Source organism: Rattus norvegicus, chromosome 20, assembly GCF_036323735.1.
Source record: "Rattus norvegicus strain BN/NHsdMcwi chromosome 20, GRCr8, whole genome shotgun sequence".
Lineage (NCBI taxonomy): Eukaryota > Metazoa > Chordata > Mammalia > Rodentia > Muridae > Rattus > Rattus norvegicus.
The window spans coordinates 33,611,293-33,623,351 of record NC_086038.1 but is presented as its reverse complement, the minus strand read 5'-3'; positions in this window follow the sequence as shown (position 1 = coordinate 33,623,351).

Below are 12,059 nucleotides of genomic sequence, written 5' to 3'. Positions count from 1 at the left end.
CAGTTGAGTCAATGATTTCTATGGAATCTTCTGCTCCTGAGATTCTCTCTTCCATCTCTTGAATTCTGTTGGTGAGGCTTGTATCTACAGCTCCTTGTCTCTTCTTTTGGTTTTCTATATCCAGGGTTGTTTCCATGTGTTCTTTCTTGATTGCTTCTATTTCCATTTTTAATTCCTTCAACTGTTTGATTGTGTTTTCCTGGAATTCTTTCAGGGATTTTTGTGATTCCTCTCTGTAGGCTTCTACTTGTTTATTAATGTTTTCCTGTGTTTCCCTAAGTGTGTTCATGTCTTTCTTGAATTCCTCCAGCATCATGATCAAATATGATTTTGAAACTAGATCTTGCTTTTCTGGTGTGTTTGGATATTCTATGTTTGTTTTGGTGGGAGAATTGGGCTCCGATGATGGCATGTAGTCTTGGTTTCTGTTGCTTGGGTTCCTGCGCTTGCCTCTCGCCATCAGATTATCTCTAGTGTTACTTTGTTCTGCTATTTCTGACAGTGGCTAGACTGTCCTATAAGCCTGTGTGTCAGGAGTGCTGTAGACCTGTTTTCCTCTCTTTCAGTCAGTTATGGGGACAGAGTATTCTGCTTTCGGGCGTGTAGTTTTTCCTCTCTACAGGTCTTCAGCTGTTCCTGTGGGCCTGTGTCTTGAGTTCACCAGGCAGCTTTCTTGCAGCAGACAAGTTGGTCTTACCTGTGGTCCCGAGGCTCAAGTTTGCTCTCGGGGTGCTGCCCAAGGGCTCTCTGCGGTGGCAGCAACCAGGAAGACCTGTGCCGCCCCTTCCGGGAGCTTCAGTGCACCAGGGTTCCAGATGGCCTTTGGTGTTTTCCTCTGGCGTCCAAGATGTATGTACAGAGAGCAGTCTCTTCTGGTTTCCCAGGCTTGTCTGCCTCTCTGAAGGTTCTGCTCTCCCTCCCACGGGATTTGGGTGCAGAGAACTGTTTATCGGGTCTGTTTCCCTCAGGTTCCGGAGGTGTCTCAGGTAGGGGTCCTGCCGCTCCTGGGCCCTCCCCCACAGGAGCCCAGAGGCCTTATACAGTTTCCTCTTGGGCCAGGGATGTGGGCAGGGGTGAGCAGTGTTGGTGGTCTCTTCCGCTCTGCAGCCTCAGGAGTGCCCACCTGGCCAGGTGGTTGGGTCTCTTTCCCACAGGGTCTGGGAGCAGAGAGCTGCTGCAGGCCCGGGATCCGCGGGCGTGGGACCTCCGGCAAACACAGGACGTGCCCGGTCCTAGATGAACTCTGCCTCTGTGTGTCCCGATCTCACCAGGCAGCTCTCTTGCAGCAGACAAGTTGGTCTTACCTGTGGTCCCGAGGCTCAAGTTTGCTGGAGGGGTGCTGCCCAAGGGCTCTCGCATCTAGAATGGCTCCAGGGCAGGAAAGCGCTGCCTTATGCTGCTTTCCTCTCACGTCCACGGTTCACTCGGTTACGCTCTGGACCAGGCTGCTCTAGACGCCCAAATCAATTCTTAATAGAATTAGAGCAATTTGCAAATTCATTTGGAAAAGCAAAAAACCCAGGATAGTGAAAACTATTCTCAACAATAAAAGAATCACCATCCTTGACCTCAAGCTGTATTACAGAGCAATCAGGATTTAAAAAAAATGCATGGTATTGGCACAGAGACAGAAAGGTAGATCAGTGGAATAGAATTGAAGACCTAGAAATGAACCCACACACCTATAGTCACTTTATCTTTGACAAAGGAGCTAAAATTGTCCAGTGGAAAAAAAGACAGCATTTTCAACAAATGGTGCTGGTTCAACTGGATGTTAGCATGTAGAAGAATGCAAATTGACCCATTCTTATCTCCTTGTTCAAAGCTCAAGTCCAAGTGGATCAAAGACCTCCACATAGAATCAGATACCCTGAAACTAATAGAAGAGAAAGTTGGGAAGATCCTCGAACGCATAGGTACAGGGGAAATTTTCCTGAACAGAACACCAATGGCTTATGCTCTAAGATCAAGAAACAAGAAATGGGACCTCATAAAATTGCAAAGCCTGTGTAAGGCAAAAGACACTGTCAATAGGACAAAAGGGTCTTTACCAATTAGCCTCCAATAATGGGCTAGTATCTCATGTATACAAAGAACTCAAGAAGTTAGATTCCAGCTAATCAAATAATCCTATTAAAAACTGGGGCACAGAGCTAAACAATGAATTCTCAACTGAGGAATACTGAATGGCTGAGAAGCACCTAAAGAAATGTTCAACTTCGTTAGTCATCAGGGAAATGCAAGTCAAACAACCTTGAGATACCACCTCATTCATACCAGTCAGAATGGTTAAGACCAAAAACTCATGTGGTAGATGCTGGCGAGGATGTGGAGAAAGAGGAACACTCCTCCATTGTTGGTGGGATTGCAAGCTGGTACAACTGCTCTGAAAATCAGTCTGGCAGTTCCGCAGAAAATTGGTACTACCTGAGGACTCAGCTATACCACTCCTGGGCATACACCTAAAACATGCTCCAACATATAACAAAGACACATGCTCCACTATGTTCATAGCAGCCTTATTTATAATAGCCAGATGCTGGAAAGAACCCAGGTGTCCTTCAACAGAGGAATGGATTCAGAAAATGTGGTACATCTACACAATGGAATATTACTCAGGTATTAAAAACAGCAACTACATGAAATTCTTAGGCAAATGGATGGAATTAGGCAATATCATCCTGAGTGTGGTAACCCTGTCACAAAAGAACACACATGGTATACAGTCACTGATAAGTGGATATTAGCCCAAAAACTTGGAATACCTAAGAAAAAATTCACAGATCATATGAAGTCCAAGAAGAAGGAAGACCAAAATATGGATGCTTCAATCCTTCTTAGAAGGGAGAACAAAACACTCACTGGAGAAAATACAGGGACAAAGAGTGGAGCAGGGACTGAAGAAAAGGTCATCCAGAGACTTCGACACCTGGGGATCCATCCCATATACAGACACCAAACCCAGTCACTATTGCTGATGCCAAGAAGTGCTTGCTGACAGGAGCCAGATATGGGTGTCTCCTGAGAGGCTCTGCCAGTGGCCTACTGATACAGATGAGAATGCTTGTAGCTAACCACTGGACTGAACAAGGGGACCCCAATGGAGGAGTTAGAGGAAAAGACTGAAGGAGCTGAAGGGTTCACTACCCCATAGGAAGAACAATATCAACCAACCAGACCCCACCAGAGCTCCCAGGGACTAAACCTCTAACCCATAAGTACACATGGAGGGACCTGTGACTCCAGCCACCCATGTAGCAGAGGACGGCACTGTCCAGAATCAGTAGGGGGAAAACTCCTTGGTCCTGTGAAGGCTGATTTCCCCAGTGTAGGGGAATGCCAGGGCGTTGAGGTTGGAGTGGGTGGGTGGGAGTGGGAGCATCCTCATAGAAGCAGGGGGAGGGGGACGGTTATCAGAGAGGGGGGAAAGGGTTTAACATGTGAAATGTAAAAACATAAAATATCCAAGAAAAATAAAATTAAAAAAGAACAGGCAAAAAATAAATGGAAAACACTCATAACACACACACACGCACACACACACACACACACACACACACACACACACACACACACACACGCACACACAACACATCCCACACACTGAACTGGAAACCAAAACATAACAATAAAAAGCCCAAATGACAGAAACTTCCTAAACAAAGCAGTAATAGACAAAAAGTCTACAAAAAACTCACTGACTCTGTCTTGTGTTGTCTAATCACTATGTGGCATGGGGCCTCCCCTAGAGACTGGTTAATACCCCATCCCATCCCCCCACTCCCTCACCCCACCTCACCCCACCCCATGAGACTCCGTTGAAGAGAAATAATTTTTTCTTTGCAAGCCGATGTCAAGTGCGGGTAACTTCTTGGTGAAGAATGGGAGGGAGTTGGTGGCACATGTCCACCATCCCACCTCAGCACTGAGACCCCATCTATCTTGTACCTGTGCACACCCTGTGCATGCTGCCACAGTCTGTGTCAATTAATATGTGCGTCGGTCCTGTGCTGTCTGGAAGGCACTGCTTCCTCGGTGTCTTCCTTCCCTCTGTCTCTTACAGTCTTTCCTTCTCTTCTGCGTAGATCCCCAAGCCCTACAGTTTGGTGAAAACATCCCGTTCAGGACTGAATCTTCCAAAATCTCTCATTCTCTGCACACGGTCTAGCTGTGAGTCTCTGGTTAGTTCCCACTGACTACAAGAGGAATTTCTTTTTTTCTTTTCTGTTTTCAATAATCTAAAGGGAGGTTCTTGTTCTCCACTCTGTGTCCTCCATGCTAGAGATATGAGCATGGGCATATCGCATTATGAATTTTACCATGATTTGTACATAATATTTAAGCAGTATCAACATATTATACCACTTGATCATACTCTAAGCATGTACGCTAGTCTAGGAAGCAAAAGCACTAAAGTACCAAGATCAGAATCAAAGACCTAAGTTTAATTATTAACTTAATTAAAGTAATTAACCTTGCTGGTTGTGATGGTTTGCATATGGTTGGCCCAGAGTGTGGCACTATTAGGAGGTGTGGCCTTTTTGGAGTAGGTGTGTCACTGTGGGCGTGGGCTTTAATAGTCTGTCCTGCCCTAGCTGCCTGGAAGGAAGTCTGCTATCAGCCTTCAGAAGAAGACGTAGAACTCTCAGCTCCTCTTGCGTCATGCCGAACTGGATGCTGCCATGCTCTCTCCTTGACAATAAGGGACTGAACCTCTGAACCTGTAAGCCAGCCCCAATTAAATGTCATCCTTTATAAGACTTGCCTTGGGCATGGTGTCTGCTCACAGCAGTAAAATACTAAGAAGTTTTATGAAGGAATGTCTGGCTTATTTTGCCTACATTTGTTTCACAGTAAAGTATTTTTCTTAGCATAGGAAAATATCAAATGAATAAGGGAAATATTTTCAGAGTCTTAGGAAAAGCAAAACACAGAAAAATAATGCAAATAGATTTTTTAAAGGAGAATAAATGGCTTTATTCAGGCAATAATGTGCAACTAGTTGATGTCAGCTCTCAGTTTACATCCCCTCACCCAACCCTGCGTGTTAACTGATTGCACTTATACATTTGCTCACCCCCAATGGCTTTCCCCTTTGCATGCCTCCCTAAGGGCTCACGGGGAGTTAATTTTTCAGGAAGCAAATCTCAACATGTAAAGGACAGATATCAATAATTAGAAATCACCTGTGCTCCCTATTGCCTCGTTGAGACAAATTAAGAGGTGTCTTACACAGCCTCTCCCAGCATGTACAGTGACCCTGAACTCCAATCGCAATGGCAGTAACTGCCATGCAGACCGACATCGTGCTTCCTGGATCACCTCCTAGGGAGACTGCTAACATTCAAATCCTTATCTCAGAATCTTCTTTTGAGCAAGTCACAATGCTCAAAATGTAAGACATTGCATTTTAAAAAATATTTTGTTCTTAAAGATTTATTTTAATTTTGTATACCTGTGCCCACATGTGTGTTTACACACATGCACATGCACATGTAAATGCAGGTGCCCATAGAGTTCAGGAAAGGGTGGGATTCCCTGGAGCTGTCGTTACAAACAGGAGTTGCCTGATGTGGATGCTGGGAACTGAATTCCAGTCCTAGGCAAGAGTGCCATACCTGCCTAACCTCTGAGCCATCTCCCAATCCCCGTTTGGGTTGTTTGTTTGCTTGCTTGTTTTTGTTTTTGTTTTTTAAACTCTGTTGAGATGATCTGTAAGATTTGCTTTTCCAGCTGTATGTTCACCTTTTGTTTCAGCCTTTGCTTCCCTTTTTCTATTTTAAAATGTTTCCATTTGTAACAGATGAGAAACTAAAGAGGACAGGAAGAAGGGGAACAAGGAAGAGCTGGAAGCTTGGCTCTTTCACATAAGCCACTTGAATAAACATTTTTTTAAAGAAGGAAGTCACACTTTGAAACTGTGAATCAAGCCAGTCATGAGGCAGAGGTGAGAAAGAGTAGTGTGATCCACAAGACAGAAAGCATGGACTGACGTCATTCTCTGACCCCAATATGGCATTAGATACGTTAGTCCCCTAAATTTGGTGTCTTCTTTCTTTGGCCAAACTTTGTAGTCCCCTAATTCTTCTTTCTTAGTCCATGTCTTATAGTTCAAGGTGATAGATTGCCTCTTCAAGTGAGAAAAGAGGTGGCTTCAAGCAGGACTGTGCAAAGCACATCATCTTCTCTCTGCCCCCTGAATTTGGATGGGCTGACCAGCTGCATCCATCAGTGGCAGAGTCAGAACCAGATCTGAGTCAGATCTGAGTGGAATGGGTAGGCGGAAGGGGTAACTGGTGTTGGGAAGTTCAGAAAACGCATGCACAAGCATCCTGGGGTCACTTCCATACTGGATACCGTTGCCCTAGAGATGGGCAAAGGTACTAGTCATGTGCCTCATCGTCTCACTATCTTTCTTCTCTTCTTTCACCACTTCTCTTGCCACAACTTCCAAACCATACAAAAGACCACACACTGCAAAATCTACCCACTCCAGATGTGAATTGCTTGGATAGGGGGCAGGGAAGAAGACGGGGGTTGGGGGATGGAGGAGTAGCGGATGGTATTCACAGGACAGAAAGCAACCTGAGGAAGCAGCTGTTGCAAACCATTGGCTCAGAATACACAGTTGGTATCCTTGCCATCTGGCACCCTGTGGCACTACCTCAAAGGGCAATTTTTCAGTCTGCATTCTAATGAACTTGTTATCAAAGAGTTACTTGGAGGAGAAGTGTGTGACAAGATTTGTGGGACAGTGTAATGTCAGAGAAGAAAGCGTGATGACAAAGAAACCTGGAAGGTAAAACCAATACTACATACAGCATTCACCCCTGGACCCCAAAGGATGGAAGAAACTATACCATTTCTCATCTAAACGTTCTATTTTATTTTCTACCATGAAATCTGGAGCAAAAGCTTTATCTCCTGGACACCAGATTTGGGACCCAAGAGCAAGGGATTGTCAAGCTAATGTGAAGAAAAGCAAAATGAAACAAGAAACTGACCAGTGTCACCAACTCCTACTCTCAGGATAGTCCCCGAGTTCAGCACCAGCTTTGTAGGTAGACTGTTTCTTCTCTCATCTATTGCTTTCTGAAGAGACAAAGGTTATTCTGGTAAGAGTGCATAGGCCTTATTTATATGTTGGCATTCTTTGCAAAGAAGAGATCAGCATGATTGATCAAGACAGTGGTTTTCAACCTGTGTGTCTTGGCCCCTTCGGCACGCCTCTACTGCCGAAAATATTTACATTGTGATTCAAAACAGAAGCAAAATCACAGCTATGAAGTAGCAATAAAAATAGTTTCATAGTTAGGTATGGTGGAATTTTCCCTTAGAAAATAAACCTTACAAGAAACCAATCACTGGGCGAGAAGGAGGCAGAACTTCTGGTTCAGAGAGGAAGAGGGAACGCAGGGGAAAGAGACTTCCTTTTGGACTACAGAGCGCATAGAGGCACAATGTAGGGAGCCAGAGGCTGTCGGTTCAAGTGGCAGATCACCGGTCAATTACTAACAGAATAGTTTATAAAAGTAGGATGCTAGGTTCCTCGCCCAGCGAAGGTGTCATCTGTGATTCTAAACTAAGATTGTGTGGTGTTGAAAAAGCCAGAGTTGGGGTCAATCTAAGGCCAGTGGGAAAGTTCCACCTCAAACCTCCAAGCACAAAGCCCCTCCCTTCCAGGGAGTAGTTAGTTCCAGAGCAACTGCAAACCAAACTGTCAAACAAAGCTACCGGTGACTCCCAACCAACCTCCCCTTGACTCCCAACTGCCCCCCCCCCCCCGGAGAGACCAGAACGCTCCAGTGACTACAAGTCAGTTTGAAGGTTGCCTCGCCCCTGTCTAGTTACCAGTTGTTTACGTTACCAATTATTTGCATTTTGTCCCAATTGTTTGCAAGGTATATAAGGTATACAGAGTCTGCTCAGGGTTGCGCTTCCCCCACCGCCCCCTCCACTCCACGGAAAGAGTCAACCCTAATGCATCAATTGTTGCCTCCATGAGTCTCACTCGAGGGGTCCTGAACAGGGGTCCATTCGGACCTCATTGTTTTCTTTCCTGTGGCGACTCACTAAGTTCCAGAGAACCGTAACGACAGCAGGTCGTAGGTGTGCAAGAGTACACCCAAGCCAGCAGTGGGGTTTTGGAATCGTGGGGCGAGCAGGCAAGACAACAGCCAGCCGTGGGAACTTTGCGAGCCGGGTGGAAAGAGCGATTTCGGAGCTCTGAGTCAGAGAGTCTGCCGGGCAGAGAACAGGCCGGCTTAACTGCCTCTGCCTAGCAGGCTATAGAGAGGATTAGTTAGTGTGGGTTGAGACATATTTCACACTACAGTTAAGGGTCAGCATTAAGAAGGTTGAGAACCACTGGATTTAGGGAAACCAGAAGACTGTATTATCAGGAAACAAAGTTTGTAGCAACTTGTCCTGCTCCACCCCAGCTGACTTCTGACCTGTGCTGCAGCTGCAGGGGTCCAGGCCAAACATCGTTTCATTGTCCCACCATGCATGCCCATGCTAACTATCAGAGTTTCTGTTCAAAGGCTTCCTCTGAAGCAATGGGGACTTATAGAGGTATGTGCAAGGCAAGACCAAAGAGTAAGTTAGGATGTCTTCAGAGGAACGGCCAATCAAAGGGCCAGGGCAGCAGCAGGGACAAAGGCTTCAGCCTCCCACTCTCTCGGTAAGACACACTGACCCCACTCCAAGTGGTTCTTCAGAGGCCCCTCCAGAAGACCTGAGTGAGCCCAGTCACATTCTGTTTATTGGCTTTCCCAGCTTCTTTTTCTGAAATACAAACGAAAAAGCTTCCTTCTTCCTTCATTTCTTCTGTCGTCTTTGAAAATAAACACCTGAACCTGAGTCCTTATCTCAGACTCTGCCTTGAGGTGAGCCAAGCAAAACTATAATACTAAATGTGCCACAAGAAAGTAGACTCCCAAGAGAGGAACCTGAAAACGGTTTATGTCCTAGAGGGGTGGACCCAGAAGTCTATTCCATGTAGAGTCAATATCTCTGGCCTAAGTCCAGGCCATCTTTGCTCAATCAGATGTGAGTGAGGGAAGCGTTGCTTATCCAGTGTCTGATATCTGAATGAAAGGGAGCAATGTCGATTCTAAAAGCATACAGTTGACTGGCTTTCATGAAAGGCCTTCCTAGTCTTGAAGGCCTTGATGAGGAAGAAAGAAAGTGCTTCGGGGATTTCTGTGAAAGTCAAACTTACTCCCTGGGTACAATTAAAGAGATTCTGGGGAGAAGAAGAAAAGTCCTGGAAATCTGTGCTAAAATATTAGACTCAGAACTTAATTACAGAGGTGGTAGGAAGTAGGAGGAGAGACTGTGAAGTTCGCCTATGTCAAAGCTCTGTGTCTAAGACACGGCTCTGGTAAGAGTAAGCAGGAGCCGTTTACTTACAATAAAGACAACGAGGCTTCATTTATGTGAACAGGAGTGTGGCTGTGGATGAGGATGTAATCATGAATGTGGATCTAGACAAGGTTATGGATAATAAAGAAAGACCTTATATTCTGGATGATCTTGAAACTCAAAAACATAGAAGCAGGTCTCTCCCTCTTGCTAATGGGCTGCAGCCTTCTGTGGACTGAAATATAAGGAAAACCTCTCCTAATTGAGTATCTTGTAGAATGTCAATGTTCCTTGGGATCCTGTCCACTGGGATCCTGTGGGATCACCCACAGATTGGTAAGGTGCTAGCATCAAAGGTGTGTGTGTGTGTGGTGGTGGTGGTGGTGGTGGGGGGCATAGAATATCTATTGGAGACTAACTGAAAGAATTACAGAACAATTCTGACAGAAACAAGAAATGAGCTATGCAAGAAATTTGAAGATGTTAAACTAAGTAGATTGATGGAGATTTAAGACGGGATGGGTCAAGTTTACTGACTTAGAAACATTTCTCCAACAACCCAAGGCTTAACCCAAGGATACCTGGGATCTGTTCCAACATAATTGTTCTAAATGAACCCTAGGACAAAATGATAGCATAAAGATTCCCAAGCTGCCTTTGGATTTTAAGGAATGTGATGAAAGGTTCCAGGAGGTAGGAAGAGGGCTTTTAAGTGATATATGTTTGACTGTGTTTCCTAGCATCATCCTTCCCCAGGGAAATAAGAAATGCATTAGCATTTTCTAAAAGGTTCAGAAGAAAGTTTGGCCAGAGAATACAACTCCAGAGAACTTATGGAAAAATTTTAAAAACACGAGTTTAGAGTTCAGGTGGCTTGGACTTAAACATCAAAGGCCAGATAGGCATAATCAATACAACAGACAAGACCGACAGAGAGTAATCAGAGCTCTGGAGTCCTAGGGGCTTTGGGGTGATGACTAATAACCTTTGTATTCCTAGGTGTAGGCAGACAAGATTTCAACATTATTATTGACTTATGTCAACAACACTAAAACAAAAACAAAAACAAGTAAATATAGGTCCTAGACAAGGATCGCAACCATAATTGGAAAGTATAATCTGGGCGAGTTTCCAAGTCACAACCAGTTACCAGACCCAGAGCACAGTGGCTCAATAAGAAGCTTTCTCCAGTACATATATGCATACTAACATACCTGCTCTTCTGCTAAAGAAATATGTTTACCCAGACTTTGTTAAAGCTCAGGATCTGAGATGACACTAATAATAGGGGACCCCAACTCTCTCTTGGTATCATTAATAAGGTGCAGGATTAAAGAAACTGAGGCGACCATGTTGGTTTCTTAAGCCTGAGTGTGCTAACAGAGACAGATGCCCTGAATCACCAACTGCACACATCTAATGCTTTGAATCACAGCAAAAACTTGGTCTCTTTTCATCTTGAAGGCCACAACTCCCTATGGAAGGTGCTGTCCCAACCCGTTTATTGAATAACTTGGAATTTCGCTGGTGCTTCTTCAGACACAATACAAAAGAATACTGTAGCAGGTTCAAACAAAGAAACAATGTTTCCGGTTACTAAGGCTGCGTGGCCCAATAGACTCAAGGGTGCCAGAGGCAACCGTAGGGAAGTAACTCAGAGTTCTTGTCAATTTACCTAACTTCTTCAGCGAACCACTCTCTGCTTTAAAAAACAGTTTCTTCTATGTCCCAGGGGCCCACTAGAGACTGAACACCTCACGGTGAACCTCAAGAACCTGCAAATGGAGAAGCCCACCCAGAGCTGTATATTATCAAATTATCTAAGTTATATGTTTCCACAACCACCATGCACATTATGAGGAAAATTACATAGATAGGATCAGGTTTAACCAACTCCACAGTGCCAAGTCAGTTTGATGGGCTGGTACTCAGATTCCCTTGCCACCAAAATATGTTGCACTGTCTCAGACTTTGTATTCCCTGTGCCCAAATGACAAAGGAAAAACAATACAATTCTGTTTGTAAAATGAAGCAACTTTAAGAATGGATATGGCAGTGCACGCCAGAAATGTCAACACTTAGAAGGGCGACACAGGAAGTTCAAGGCCACTGTCAGCTACACAGTGGGTTGAATGCCAATCTGGGCTACATGAGACCCTGTATCATATATATGAAAATATGTATTCACGTATGTTATATGCATATTATATGTTTTATGTGATATATATTTACATATGATGGATATGTATATGTGAGGTTTTTACATATGATGTATATTGCATATCATATATTTACATGTAATACATATTTATGTGATATGTTTATATATCATATATGTTTTTATATGTGACATATATTTACATACCACAATATTTATATAGGATATATATTTTATATGATATACATTTTATATATGGAAATGGCTTAATATGTCGGCTTATGAGGTCTGGAGTGTGGCACAGAACGCTGTGTTAATATACAAAAAATGATGAAAGCTGTATAAAGGCTGCATTGTATGGAACCAAATTTAGTTGACTCAGTAGGACAATGTGACAAGAAAGATTATACTGCTAAGTGTAAAAAGTCACATGGACAGAGTCAAATGTGCACATCGTAATGTCTCACACTCTTGCCCACAGGATAGCGTTCATTAGCAAGGAGGCTGGTAGGTGGCATCCTGTCTAGTTCAGTGT